Source organism: Giraffa tippelskirchi, chromosome 12 (genome assembly GCF_054371585.1).
Source record: "Giraffa tippelskirchi isolate mGirTip1 chromosome 12, T2T-mGirTip1v1.2.pri, whole genome shotgun sequence".
Classification (NCBI taxonomy): domain Eukaryota; kingdom Metazoa; phylum Chordata; class Mammalia; order Artiodactyla; family Giraffidae; genus Giraffa; species Giraffa tippelskirchi.
In genome coordinates, this window is record NC_137286.1 from 94,341,588 (window position 1) to 94,355,369 (window position 13,782).

At 42.8% G+C, this 13,782-nt stretch overlaps 1 long non-coding RNA gene across 1 annotated transcript; it reads right to left on the minus strand.

Annotated features, from left to right (window-relative positions):
- Positions 1-460: 460 nt before the first annotated feature.
- LOC145528783 (uncharacterized) lies at positions 461-12,425 on the minus strand. Its single transcript, XR_014070647.1, has 2 exons — positions 9,830-12,425; positions 461-1,623 (listed from the first exon to the last, which is right to left on the minus strand). It is a non-coding gene; the product is annotated as an uncharacterized LOC145528783 (long non-coding RNA).
- Positions 12,426-13,782: the final 1,357 nt, after the last annotated feature.

Here is a 13,782-nt window from a genome sequence, read left to right on the forward strand (position 1 = left end):
AGCCCCCAACTAAAATAAATAAATTTATTTAAAAAAATAAAATAAATAAATAAATAAATAAAATAAAATATATCTTGGAGATTTCCCAAATCAGTGAATGCATTGAGAACATCCTCATGTTTTTTTTTTTTAAACTGGTACCTAATATTTCATTCTATGGACTTTTTTATTAAACCAGTAAGTCCTCTTGCTGGACATTCAGTTATTTCCAAAAAATATCATGGTGCAAAATTTTGTACATATGTCTTTTCATACTTGTGAATTTGTAGAATGCGTTCCTGGAAGCAAGATTGCTGAGTCGATGAAATGCATACATACTTACTTGCTGTTAAAAGGTGCCAGATTCCTCCTCTATGATCTGTACCATTCTGCACTTCCACTAACAGCTGATTCTTGGACTGCTGGTTAGCGAGGTATATTCTTTTTTTTTTAATTAAAAAAACTTCATGTTACATTGGAGTATTGTTGATTAACAATGTTATATTAGTTTCAGGTGTACAGCAAAGTAATTCAGTTACACATTTACAAGGATCTATTCTTTTTTCTAATTCTTTTCCCCTTTAGGTTATTACAAAATGAAGAATAGACTTTTGGACTCAGTGGGAGAAGGAGAGGGTAGGATGATTTGAGAGAATAGCATTGAAACATGGACATTACCATATGTAAAATAGATAGCCAGTGGGAGTTTGATGTATGAAGCAAGGCACCGCAAGGTCAGTGCTCTGTGACCATCTGGAGGGGTGGGGAGGGGAGGAAGGTGGGAGGGGGGTTCAGGAGGGAGGGGTCACAGTATTCCTGTGGTCAATTCATGCTGATGCATGGCAGAGGCCATCACAGTTCAGTTCGGTTCAGTCGCTCTGTTGTGTCTGACTCTTTGCAGCCCCATGGACTGCAGCACACCAGGCTTCCCTGTTCATCACCAACTCCCAGAGCTTGCTCAAACTCATGTCCATCAAGTCAGTGATGCCATCCAACCATCTCATCCTCTGTCATCCCCTTCTCCTCCTGCCTTCAATCTTTCCCAGCATCAGGGTCTTTTCCAAGGAGTCAGTTCTTCACGTCAGGTGGCCAAAGTATTGGAGTTTCAGCTTCAGCATCAGTCCTTCCAATGAATGTTCAGGACTGATTTCCTTTAGGATGGACTGGTTTGATCTCCTTGCAGTCCAAGGGGCTCTCAAGAGTCTTCTCCACACCACGGTTCAAAAGCATCAATTCTTCGGCGCTCAGCTTTCTTTATAGTCCAACTCTCACATCCATACATGACTACTGGAAAAACCATAGCTTTGATTAGACGGACCTGTGTTGGCAAAGTAATGTCTCTGCTTTTTAATATGCTGTCTAGGTTGGTCATAACTTTTCTTCCAAGGAGTAAGTGTCTTTTAATTTCATGGCTGCAGTCATCATCTACAGTGATTTTGGAGCCCCACAAAATAAAGTCTGTCACTATTTCCATTGTTTCCCCATCTATTTGCCATGAAGTGATGGGACCAGGTGCCATGATCTTAGTTTTCTGAATTATGAGTTTTAAGCCAAGTTTTTCACTCTCCTCTTTCACTTTCATCAAGAAGCTCTAGTTGTTCTTCAGTTTCTGCCATAAGGGTGATGTCATCTGAGTATCTGAGGCTATTGAAAATAAATAAATAAAAATTTAAAAAAATAGATAACCAAGAAGGACCTAAGGTACAGCATGTGTCCCCTCCCACCACTTGAGACCACCAAGCTTCAGGGATAACATCTCACCTAGCCATCCCCTTCTTACAATGGTCTTTAACTGAGCTCTAAAGACTTGCCCAGCATCCCATTTGACTTACTCCCATGTGGACCATCCGTGTCAGACATGCCAGGATGCTTGTAAACCGCATCTTCCCTAATGAGGATGGGCGATCAGGACACCTCAATGGATTCTGTTGTGTGAAGGGTAAACCTTACCTTTGAGTGAGCTGTAACCATATAACACAGTCTTGATTTTTCCTACTGAGCTAGGAAAATATTTCCCCTATTACACCCTGATTGCTATTACTACAGTAATAGCAATTTTTTGCTGATTTTTTTATAGGCTATGCTCCAGGCTCGCTATTTCATCTCAGCCATCCTTTGATGCAGATATATTTTCTTTCACGTGACTGATGAAGAAACTGAGTTGCAGAAAGGGTAAGTAATACAAGGATTGTACTGCTTATGAATGCAGAATTGGACTTGTGACACAAGGGCCTGATGAGCTATTAACAGCTCCAGGATACACAGCATAGTTCTCACTACAACTGCATTGTGAAGACAAGCAATGGAAGAGGCACATTCAAAACTGAGCCAAAGCAGGTTAGGAATGGTTATCACGTTGCAGGTTTAAGAATGATTAATCACCACCTACAAGTTGTCCACTAAAATACGACATTATTAATCATCCTGATGTTGTTTTTACTCACTTTGATATGTGGCTGGAGTCTAGGGTTTCAGAGCAGGGGTATCAGATGCCCATTTCAATGTCATAAGACCAGTGGGCTTTGTTTGTGCCTTTCCTTGCTCACCAGAGCTATTAGGGCGGATTCATGGGCTGTCATTCCTTGTTCCCATTACAACCTTTATCTCGATAATATGGCACAGTGTTGGAATTTTAATGGCTCATATATTCTGTGAAACACGACGGTAATAAACTGTAATGCTTTGACCTCTGCTTCTTACTCTTTGATGCATTGTCCATTCCCAGCCCACCTAGCTCCCTCTTTTCCTGATACTATTTAAATGGGGATGAGGTGGCATGGACCGTATGCCACTCAAAGCAGAAAGCATTTACCAACTGGAATGTGTGTGTGCTCAGTCATGTCTGAGTCTTTGAGACCTGGTGAATTGTAGCCCCACCAGGTTCCTCTGTCCTTAGGATTTTCCAGGCAAGAATACTGGAAGGGTTTCCATTTCCTTCTCCAGGGAATCTTCTGGATCCAGGGATTGAACTTGAGTCTCCTGCATTGGCAGATGGATTCTTTACCATTGAACCACCTGAGAATACACTTGTGTGTAAGCCTCTTGAAAGTGTATAGCCCTTCATGTTCTATTTTGAAAATAACAAATCACCACCTCTCCTCATGACAGAGAATGAAACCATAAAACATGAATCAGCTCTTCTTTGAAAGATTATAGCAAGCACATAAAATGACAGTACAGCATCTATTCTGGGGATAATGGTTAAACTGAGAGCTCAGAGGCACTATAGATGTGACTTCCTTCTCCCTGAGGTTGGCTGTATATACCTGTAGAAAAAGTAGAAAATGTTAGAAGGTAAACCAAAGATAAATTATTCTTGCAGCTTTCCATGAAAAATGAAGTGCAATGTTCTTCTGATACCAATTATGTGCCTGCCACTTATCTACAAAGTGGTGATGTCAAAATGAAAAAGTTTGCCCCCCAGAAGATATTGAAGTTTAAAGGAATGTCATTGGGGAAGTAGAGAGGGCTAGCAGAGGACTGTGTGTTGAGTTATCTTGGAGTATTGACCATGCTTTGTGGTTTAACCCTCAGTTTACATATACCCAGAAACTCAATTTTCAATCCTCCAGAGTTTATCAGGCTCGAGCTGACTTAATCATGCAAGATGCTGCATGCTGCAGTATAAGCAGAATGTGAATTTATTCATTTATAAAGAGAAATATTGCTACATGCTGACTCCAAAGTTTAATTAATGGGAAAGCCTGAAGATGCATCCATCCGCACACCAGGGAATGCCTTCCAGAGATTAGCCAGGGCCCTTCTCTGCCCAAGAGAATTATTAACCATTCTTCCTTAACTATGTTCCTATGCTTTACTGTTGACAACTGTACTTTTCTTGATAGAAATCATTTTTACATTTGTTACTGCCTTGTACACTGGATGGGCTTCCCTGGTGGCTTAGCAGTAAAGAATCCACCTGCCAATGCAGAAGATGCAGGTTTTGATCCCTGGGTCGGGAAGATCCCCTAGAGAAGGAAATGGCCACCCACTCCAGTGTTCTTGCCTGGGAAATCCTATGGACAGAGGAGCCTAGCAGGCAACAGTCCATGGGGTCACAAAAGAGTCGGACACAACTTAGCAACTAAACAACAACAACAACATAAAAAAAACCATGCTTGATGTTTTCTTTTCTGAATTGTTACCCACCTTTGGAATGCTAGTGGTGTTCTTAAATGATTTCAAGAGCTATTTATATACTAGACTATTAAAACCATGTATTTTATTTGTTATAAATATTACTCCGAGTTTTTACTTGTTTATCCAATATTTTTATCTCTTCCTTTAGGTAAATAATAGGGCTTCCCTGGTGGCTCAGTTGGTAAAGAATCCAACTGCAATATGGGAGACCTGGGTTGGGTTTGATCCCTGGGTTGGGAAGATCCCCTGGAGGAGGGCATGGCAACCCACTTCAGTATTCTTGCCTGGAGAATCCCCATGGGCAGAGGAGCCTGGCGGGCTACAGTCCATGGGGTCGAAAATAGTCAGACATGACTGAGAGACTAAGCACATTAGGTAAATGATTATTATTGTATTTTATATTTAACTCTTTCATAGTAAAATAATGTGCAAATGTGATCATGTCCCTCCCTTAGGGATAAATCTTCAGTGGCTTTCCCAATGACTCAGTAGGGATCTGTCTTCCTTTCCAACCCTCGTGACAGCCCTCTCTCTATCTGTGTGGCTCATCAGCTTTTCTTTTGTTCTTTAAACAACAAACAAACGCAGGGATCCAACTGTCATCTCTTGCATTAGCAAACCAATTCTTTACTACTGAGCCACCTGGGAAGCCCATTAACTTTTCTCGTTCCTGTTTTTCAGTCCCAAAGGGGTGGCTGACTCTTTGCAACCCTATGGACTGCAGCACACCAGGCTTCTCTGTCCTTCGTTATCTGCAGGAGCTCGTTCAAACTCATGTCCATCGAGCCAGTGATGCCATCCAACCATCTCATCCTCCGTTGTCCCCTTCTCCTCCTGTCTTCAATCTTTCCTAGCATCAGGGTCTTTTCCAATGAGTCAGTGCATCACATCAGGTGGCCAAAGTATTGGAGTTTCAGCTTCAGCATCAGTCCTTCCAATGAATATTGAGGGCTGATTTCTTTTAGGGTAGACTGGTTGGGTCTTCGTTCCAATCCCAAAGAAAGGCAATGCCAAAGAATGCTCAAACTACCACACAATTGCACTCATCTCACATGCTAGTAAAGTAATGCTCAAAATTCTCCAAGCCAGGCTTCAGCAATACATGAACCGTGAACTTCCAGATGTTCAAGCTGGTTTTAGAAAAGGCAGAGGAACCAGAGATCAAATTGCCAATATCTGCTGGATCATCGAAAAAGCAAGAGAGTTCCAGAAAAACATCTATTTCTGCTTTATTGACTATGCCAAAGCCTTTGACTGTGTGGATCACAATAAACTGTGGAAAATTCTGAAAGAGATGGGAATACCAGACCATCTGACCTGTCTCTTGAGAAACCTGTATGCAGGTCAGGAAGCAACAGTTAGAACTGGACATGGAGCAACAGACTGGTTCCAAATAGGAAAAGGAGTACGGCAAGGCTGTATATTGTCACCCTGCTTATTTAACTTATATGCAGAGTACATCATGAGAAACGCTGGGCTGGAGGAAACACAAGCTGGAATCAAGATTGCCGGGAGAAATATCAATAACTTCAGATATGCGAATGACACCACCCTTATGGCAGAAAGTGAAGAAGACCTAAAGAGCCTCTTGATGAAGGTGAAAAAGGAGAGTGAAAAAGTTGGCTTAAAGCTCAACGTTCAGAAAACTAAGATCATGGCATCTGGTCCCATCACTTCATGGGAAATAGATGGGGAAACAGTGGAAACAGTGTCAGACTTTATTTTTTTGGGCTCCAAAATCACTGCTGATGGTGGTTGCAGCCATGAAATTAAAAGACGCTTATTCCTTGGAAGGAAGGTTATGGCCAACCTAGATAGCATATTTAAAAGCAGAGACGTTACTTTGCCAACAAAAAGTATGTCTAGTCAAGGCTATGGTTTTTCCAGTGGTCATGTATGGATGTGAGAGTTGGACGGTGAAGAAAGCTGAGCGCCGAAGAATTGATGCTTTTGAACTGTGGTGTTGGAGAAGACTCTTGAGAGTCCCTTGGACTACAAGGAGATCCAATCAATCCATCCTAAAAGAGATCAATCCTGGGTGTTCATTGGAAGGTCTGATGTTGAAGCTGAAACTCCAATACTTTGGGCACCTCATGCGAAGGGTTGACTCATTGGAAAAGACCCTAATGCTGGGTAGGATTGGGGGCAGAAGGAGAAGGGGACGACAGAGGATGAGATGGTTAGATGGCATCACCAACTCGATGGACATGGGTTTGGGTGGACTCTGGGAGTTGGTGATGGACAGAGAGACCTGGCGTGCTGCAATTCATGGGGTCGCAAAGAGTCGGACACGACTGAGCGACTGAACTGAACTGGTTGGATCTCCTTGCAGTCCAAGGAACTCTCAAGAGTTTTCTCCAGAACCACAGTTTGAAAGCATCAGTTCTTTGGCGCTTAACATTTTTATGGTCCAACTCTTATATCTGTTCATGACTACTGGAAAACCATAGCTTTAACAATATGGACCTTTGTCAGTGAAGTAATGTCTCTGTTTTGTAACATGTTGTCTGGGTTTGTCATAGCTTTTTTTCCAAGGAGGAAGCATCTTTTAATTTCATGGCTGTAGTCAATAAGCGTTTCTCAGTTACATGTAATTCTCTTTTTTTAAAAAAAAAAGTCTGCCTCTCTTCTGACTACCAGAAGATTCCTCCCTACCAAAAAATGTCCCACTCACCTCCCAACTGGGAAACTCTCTTTCATCATTTAAGATTCAGTCCAAGTGGAATGTCTCTATCCTCTCTAGCATCCTTTGCTGCCTCTGTTGAAAAGTTCTGGCACTAGGCTCTAGTCACTGTTTATTTCTGTCTCTCTTCCACAAATCTAAGAAAGCTGGGCTTTTCCTGTATCTATTTTCTGAATTCAGTACAATTCCTGGCATATAGAAGATTTCAATAAGCACCGGCAGAATGAATAGATGAACTAGTGTGAGTGAGTGTCCAGGAGAAAATATGACTAACTCTGCCCAGAAAGATAAAGAAGAGTTTTACAAGAGAGGGTGGTATTTGCAATTCAAAAAATTTGAAGTATGAGTTCAGAATTGTTAAAAAGATAAAGAAAAGGTATTTAAAATATAGCCAGAAGTCAGAACCTACTAGTTACTTTTCTGCTAAATTAGAAGGGATGTGGAAGAAAACTCTCTTAAGGCAAATGTTTCTGGGTTTCCCAGGTGGTTCAGTGGTGAAGGATCCACCTGCCAATGCAGGAGATACAGGTTCGGTCCCTGATCGGAGAAGATTCCCATGCTGCGGAGCAACTGGGTCTTTGCGCCACAATTACCAAACCTGTGTTCTAGAGCCTGGGAGCTGCAACTACTGAACTCCAGGCGCCCTAAAGTCATGCTCTGTAACAAGAGAAGCCACCGCAATGAGAAACCCATGCACCACAACTACAGAGTAGCCCTCACTCACTGCAACCAAAGAAAAGCCTGAGCAGCAATGAAGATCCAGCACAGATGAAAATAAATAAATAAATAATTTTTATTTAAGATAAATATTTTTAATGCAGATGTTTGGGTCCATGGTGCCATTCCATGATGAGAACAATTTTTTTGAAAAGAAGCAGAAAAATAAAAAACTCTGTTCCCTCTAAAATGGAAAACATACCCACACAGGTCAGAGGGTCTAAAGGAACTCAGTGGAGGTAAGTTTAAAAGAATGAAAGACTTGACAGGCTGACAGTGATCCGATCAAGATCCCTTCTCATTGTTTTAAATAACCATATGTAGCATTTGAAGAAAGCAGTTTACTATTAACATCAAAGGAAATTGTGCCTTGAAGCAAGATGAGATGAATCTAGCAAGATTGGAAACTGGTCCAAGATAAATATTTTAACATGATATGAAAATATTTGGGACATTTGGGGTAGGATGAAAAGGAATTAATGGCTTGCTCCTGAACTAAAGGCAAGTCAGTAAAGATATTAAAGAAAATGTCCTCAAGGAATTGATTCTAAAAGGGATGTGATAATGATTCTTGAGCATGATCAGAGAGCAGCGACGCAACACCAAGGTACAACATCAAGTAGTTTGAAACAGTGAATACTCATTGGCTCTTACATATATGTGCATGAGTACTCGTTGGGAATTGGCAATGGACAGAGAAGCCTGGCATGCTGCAGTCCATGGAGTTGCAAAGAGTTGGACACGACTGAGCAACTGAACTGACTGACTGACTCATTGGCTGGCAGAAAATAAAGCATATGTTTCTGGTCTCTGTTTGATTTGGTTACATGGGGTGCCACGATCTGGGATAACCTAATGCAAAGAATGCATGACCTCACATGCTTCTTCTCCCCCTGTCCTGAAAATTCCTTAGCTTCTTGTTGTCGTGCTTTCAGCCCCTATCAGCTTTCCCAACCCAGAGCCATCTGGACTCTGATAGAAATCGCAGTGGATCACCCAGATCTTTGCTACAGAAGTCATTCTGGGATTCTTTTGGCAAAACTTCTGACAGTGTTAGCTTTTACTATCTTTTCTGGGGTTGCCCTCTGGGAGATGTTTCACTCAAGGTTATGCTCTCCGCTTGCATTAATGTGAGTCAAAGACCTAGCATACTATTTGAATTTGGGACAATTATAAATGGCCAGCCCAGCTGCAGACTACCTCATGATCTTTGCCAAGGTCTAATTTGAGTCTGTATCACAGTTCCATTTCTGCTTTTACCCAATTGTGGCTCCATTATTTTCTTATATATGTTGTTTCTGAATATAATCCCCCATATATACCCTATACACAAATTTTTTTCTCCGACAATGCTCATCTTCAGAGATCTGTGACAAGATCTGTGTGGAGAGGTCCTAGAAAGCAGAACTTAAAATAAGTTTTTTTTTTTTTTTTAATGACAGTGTGAACCCGTTCACCCTTGGTATGTGATGTCCTCATAGCTTTTGCTACATGCTCTCAGCTATAGTTGCCATATAGCCATATGCTACAGTTGTGCAATTTGTTAAGACTTTCATCAGAGGAGAACTGGAAGAGATACTGGTAGAAAAACAAGACGCTAGCTGGTATAACACTTCATGTGCTTGAAAGATATAAGGGAAATAGTCATCATAAAGACTACGAACCTGGGTGGCCCTTACCAAGTGCTGCCCACGTATTGCAGAAAGGCAATGGAAGGTTTCGAGTGAGTGTCTCGGTATCCAATTGTTCTGTAACCAATCAACGTAAAACTTAGTGACAACAATGACCATATTTATTTTGTTCACAAAATCTGCAGTTGGACAGGACCCAGAAAAGGCAGCACATCTCTCTTTCTCTCGGCATCAAATGAAGTGGCTGAAATGTTGGAGATTGGAGTCATCCAAGGGCTTGTCGAGCCGTAGGTCTGGTAGTTGATACCAGCTGTCAGTGGAACAGCTATGCATGGTCCTTCCTTCCATGCAGCTGCTTGGCTCTCTCACAGCATGGTAGCTGAGTTCCCAAGACAAAGATTCCAAGAGGGGAAATAGTTGAGGCAAGCTGTGTTGATTTTTTTTTTTAATTGTATTTACTTGTATTTACTTACTTGCTTCCCTGGTGACTCAGATGGTAACGAATCTGCCTGCAGTGTGGGAGACCCAGGTCGATCTCTGGGTTACGAAGATCCCCTGGAGAGGGAACTGGCAACCCACTCCAGTATTCTTGCCTGGAGAATCCCATGGACAGAGGAGCCCGGTGGGATGGTATTCATGGGGTCGTAACACGGACACAGGCACACACTTACTTACTTACCTATTTATTTGGCTGCATTTGGGTCTTGGCTGTGAATGGCAACCCACTCCAGTATTCTTGCCAGGATAACTCCAGGGGCAGAGGAGCTTGGCATGCTACAGTTCATGTGATCACAGAGAGTCGGACACGACTGAGCGACTGAGCACGTGGCACACAGGATGTTTGTTGCATGATGCAGGAGCTTTCGTTATGATGCAAAGACTCTCAAGTTGTGGCACGCAGGCTCAATAGTTGCAGCACAGGCTTAGTTGCTCCCCAGCATGTGGGATCTTAGTTTCACGACCAGAGAATGAACCTGTGTCCCTTGCATTGCAGGGAAAATTATTCTTAACCATTGGACCACCAGGGAAGTCCCTGTATTGCTTTTTATGGCTTGGCTTCAGAGGTCAGGCAGCGTCAATCTGACCACATTTGATTTGTTAGAAGGGAATCACGAAGGCTGGCTGGTAAGTCAAAATTTGCTGATATGTTTAAAACCACCATAGTGATTCATCACTGATATAAGGTGAATTGTAAAAGTCAGAGGGCCTCATTTATGGCACATAAAAAGACCCTCATCTCCTCTACTGCCAGAGTACAGGGGAAAAAAAAAACACTTATGAACAATCTTAGGGCTTCAGAGGTTGTTAGAGTCTCAACTCCGGGAAGTCTGCTCTGTTGAGGTCAGGGTCTTGATTAGGAAGAGGAGGCTGAGATTTGGGGTGGAGATGCCTGGGTCAATACACTCAAGAACCTTGAAACCTCTGGTCATCTTGAACTCGCTGGGCCTGCAGAAACGGTCCATTCCTTCCTTTCAGAGGAAGACAATGCAGAGGCATCTGCCCTGCAGCACTGACCCAGCTAGGAAAACACCAATCCTCATAAGACAGAAAACAGACCAGCCCTGAAGAAGCTCCAGGACCCAGTGAATAAGAAAATAGGAGCTGGGAGAGCACTGGGGACCAGGTCCAGGGCAGGCAGAGCATCAATCACATAAGAGAATTTCTCAGTGTGGGCATCCTCTCCAGAGACACAGGACAGGGCGCACTAGCAAAGAGCTCATGAGACAATGAAATTACGCTAGTAAGATGGCTCTCGAAAGCTTTGGAGAAATGACGGCTTACACTAAATGAAGTAGAAATGCCAGAACAGTTTTGGCAAACAGTGGTAGAAGGAATCAAAAGACTCAGAGAAGTGGGTTTACTGGAGAGAATATACCATATACAAGTGGAAACCCACAACTGCCTATAGACCAGGAGGAAACCAGCCTCACTGAGAAGCTCAGTGGTGTCTTTTATCTGTAGGCTTGGCTGATGGTAGGAGATGCTACCTGTCCCGGATAGCAATGAGTAGGAGAAGATACTGAAATAATGGAGGGCAGTTGATAGTGCTTAACATCCGAAAGCAAGTGAATAAATTTATCATAATAAGTGCTCAGGTCATGTGGCAACTAAGGAGGTATGACCCAGAGAAGGCTCTGGAGTTAATAGGAAATGGAATCCCTAAGGACAAGATGGATGGGCAACCAACAAGTTTACTGCTCAAGCTATAAAACCAAAAGAAATTGAGGAGAAAGATCAAGAGACTGAGGCAGCTGCCCCCTTAAAAGTTATGCTCCCTTGCCCAGTATCTGGACTTGAGCCAGAGCCAGAGTGTATAAGTCAGGGGGTCCTGACCTCCATGTCATTCCTTGCTATTATATCACTGCCAATGTTTCAGCTCACATCTACTGCTGAATATGGGGGTCCCCAGCTGACAGAGGAAGAAAAAGGACCAGATTTGGTTGAAGAATGGGTAGTCTCATTACATGGGCTTCCCTTATAGCTCAGTTGGTAAGGAATCTGCCTGCAATGCAGGAGGCCTGGGTTCGATTCCTGGGTTGGGGAGATTCCCTGGAGAAGGAAATGGCAACCCACCCCAGTATTTCTGCCTGGAGAATCTCACAGAGGAGCCTGGAAGTCCATGGGCTCACAAGAGTTGGACAGGACTTAGCGACTAAACCACCACCACCAGTCTCATTACATAGGTGAAAGCCAAACATAAACCTTTGTTTTTATATAACTCCACCCCCAAGTGGTGCTGAAAGACACAGGTGATGCAAAATCCTCCCAATTACTAGAGATATGTGGGAAGGATCCCAGATCACCTGCTTTATGAAGAGAAAGGTTCTGCCATAAATACACACAAGTATTAATAAATATATTCAGTGGTGAATGGCTCAGTTTATAAGTTAGGGATCTAGGAGGGGAAAGACAGGTAGAAAGAGGTCTGGGAACAGACATGTGGATGCCACCTAGATGTGGGCACAAAATATGAAGACCTGTGCACCACTGTTAGCACCCACCTGAGAGCGTTCACCATAGTCAATTCAGTCGCTCAGTCGTGTCTGACTCTTTGCAACCCCATGGACTGCAGCACACCAGGCTTCCCGTCCATCATCAACTCCCGGAGCTTGCTCAAACTCATGTCCATTGAGTCAGTGATGCCATCCAACCATCTCATCCTCTGTTGTCCCCTTCTCCTGTCTTCAATTTTTCCCAGCATCAGGATCTTTTCCAATGAGTCAGTTCTTCCCATCAAGTGGCCGAGGTATTGAAGTTTCACCATAGAAGAGGCACTAAACAGCCAGACAGACAGAATGCCCAGTCAGTTGCTGTCATCCTCCCCAGTGCTGGCACAATACAGCCATGAAGTCAGAGAAGAAGGCTATACAAGGTTCTAGTAGCATGAGCTCCCAGGGTAAGGCTGGTGTGTTTCTGCCTCTCTGAAGGTCCAATCTGCCAGCCACATATTAGTAGATCAGCACTCAGTCCCTGATATCCTATGCCTGGAGGAAACTACCCCTAGGTAGCACCGTTCCTAGAAGGAACAAATCAGCCATTTGGCAAATTGGCTACATTGAACCTCTTTCATCCTAGAGGGGATGGAAATAGTAACATACTCGAGGTATGAGTCTGCCTTTCCTCTTCTGGGAGCCCCAGTGAGCACCAGTCCCTGAAAGCTTACAGATTTTTGATCCACTCATGTGAGAGAAATAAACTAACCCACTGTACTGTTTGCAGACCCTAGAGTGGCTCTGGTTGAGTTCAATGTCATATTTCCAGTCCCCAGTTCCTTGCGTGTTCTAGATCCAAAGCACACAATGTCCCATCTTCATTTCTATTTCTAACCTGCTCCTCCTCCTCCACACTTCATATCTTTTTTGTTTGATGGCTTTACTCACAGTTCTTTTTCTGTTTTTTATTGAGAGATAAGCAGTGCATAAGGTGAACTAATAATAATAACGCAGTTCGACGATTTTCACACATGCATATATTTCTGTAATCAGCATGCAGATGAAGATATAGAACAGCTCCAACACCCCACCAGTTCCTCTCGTGTTCCTTCCCACTCTAGATCTGTCTCCCACCCCCAAAGAGAACCACAATTCTGAATTTTATCATCATTGGTTAGTTTTGACACTTCTTGGACTTCGAATGAGTGAAAGCCGCATAGGAGGTGACTTTTGGTGTCTGGCTTTTTTCAGTGAACCTAATTTCTGTGAGATACATTCATAGTGAAGTATATTTCAGTATTTTGTCCTCTTCATCACTATGTAGTTTTCCACTGTGTGAATATGCTGCTATTAATTCTTCATTTGCTGGGCACTTGAGTTCTTTCTAATTTGAGTTTATGTATAAAACTTCTCTGAACATTCTCTTGCATGCGTTTTTGTGGACAAACATATTTCTTTCTCTCAGTGTGAGTCGCTGGGTCATAAGATGGGCCTGTGTTAGCTTTAGTAGAAACTGTCAAGCAGTTTTCCATGGTGCTGTGTTATTTGACATTCTAGCCAGCAATCTAAGAGAGTTCCGTTTGCTTCACTTCCCCGCTCATGCTTGGACTTGTTAGTCTTTCAAATTTTTTGCCATTTTGATGTTTGTGCAGACATAATTCACTCTGCTTTGAGTTTGCATTCCTCTGATGGCTAAAGA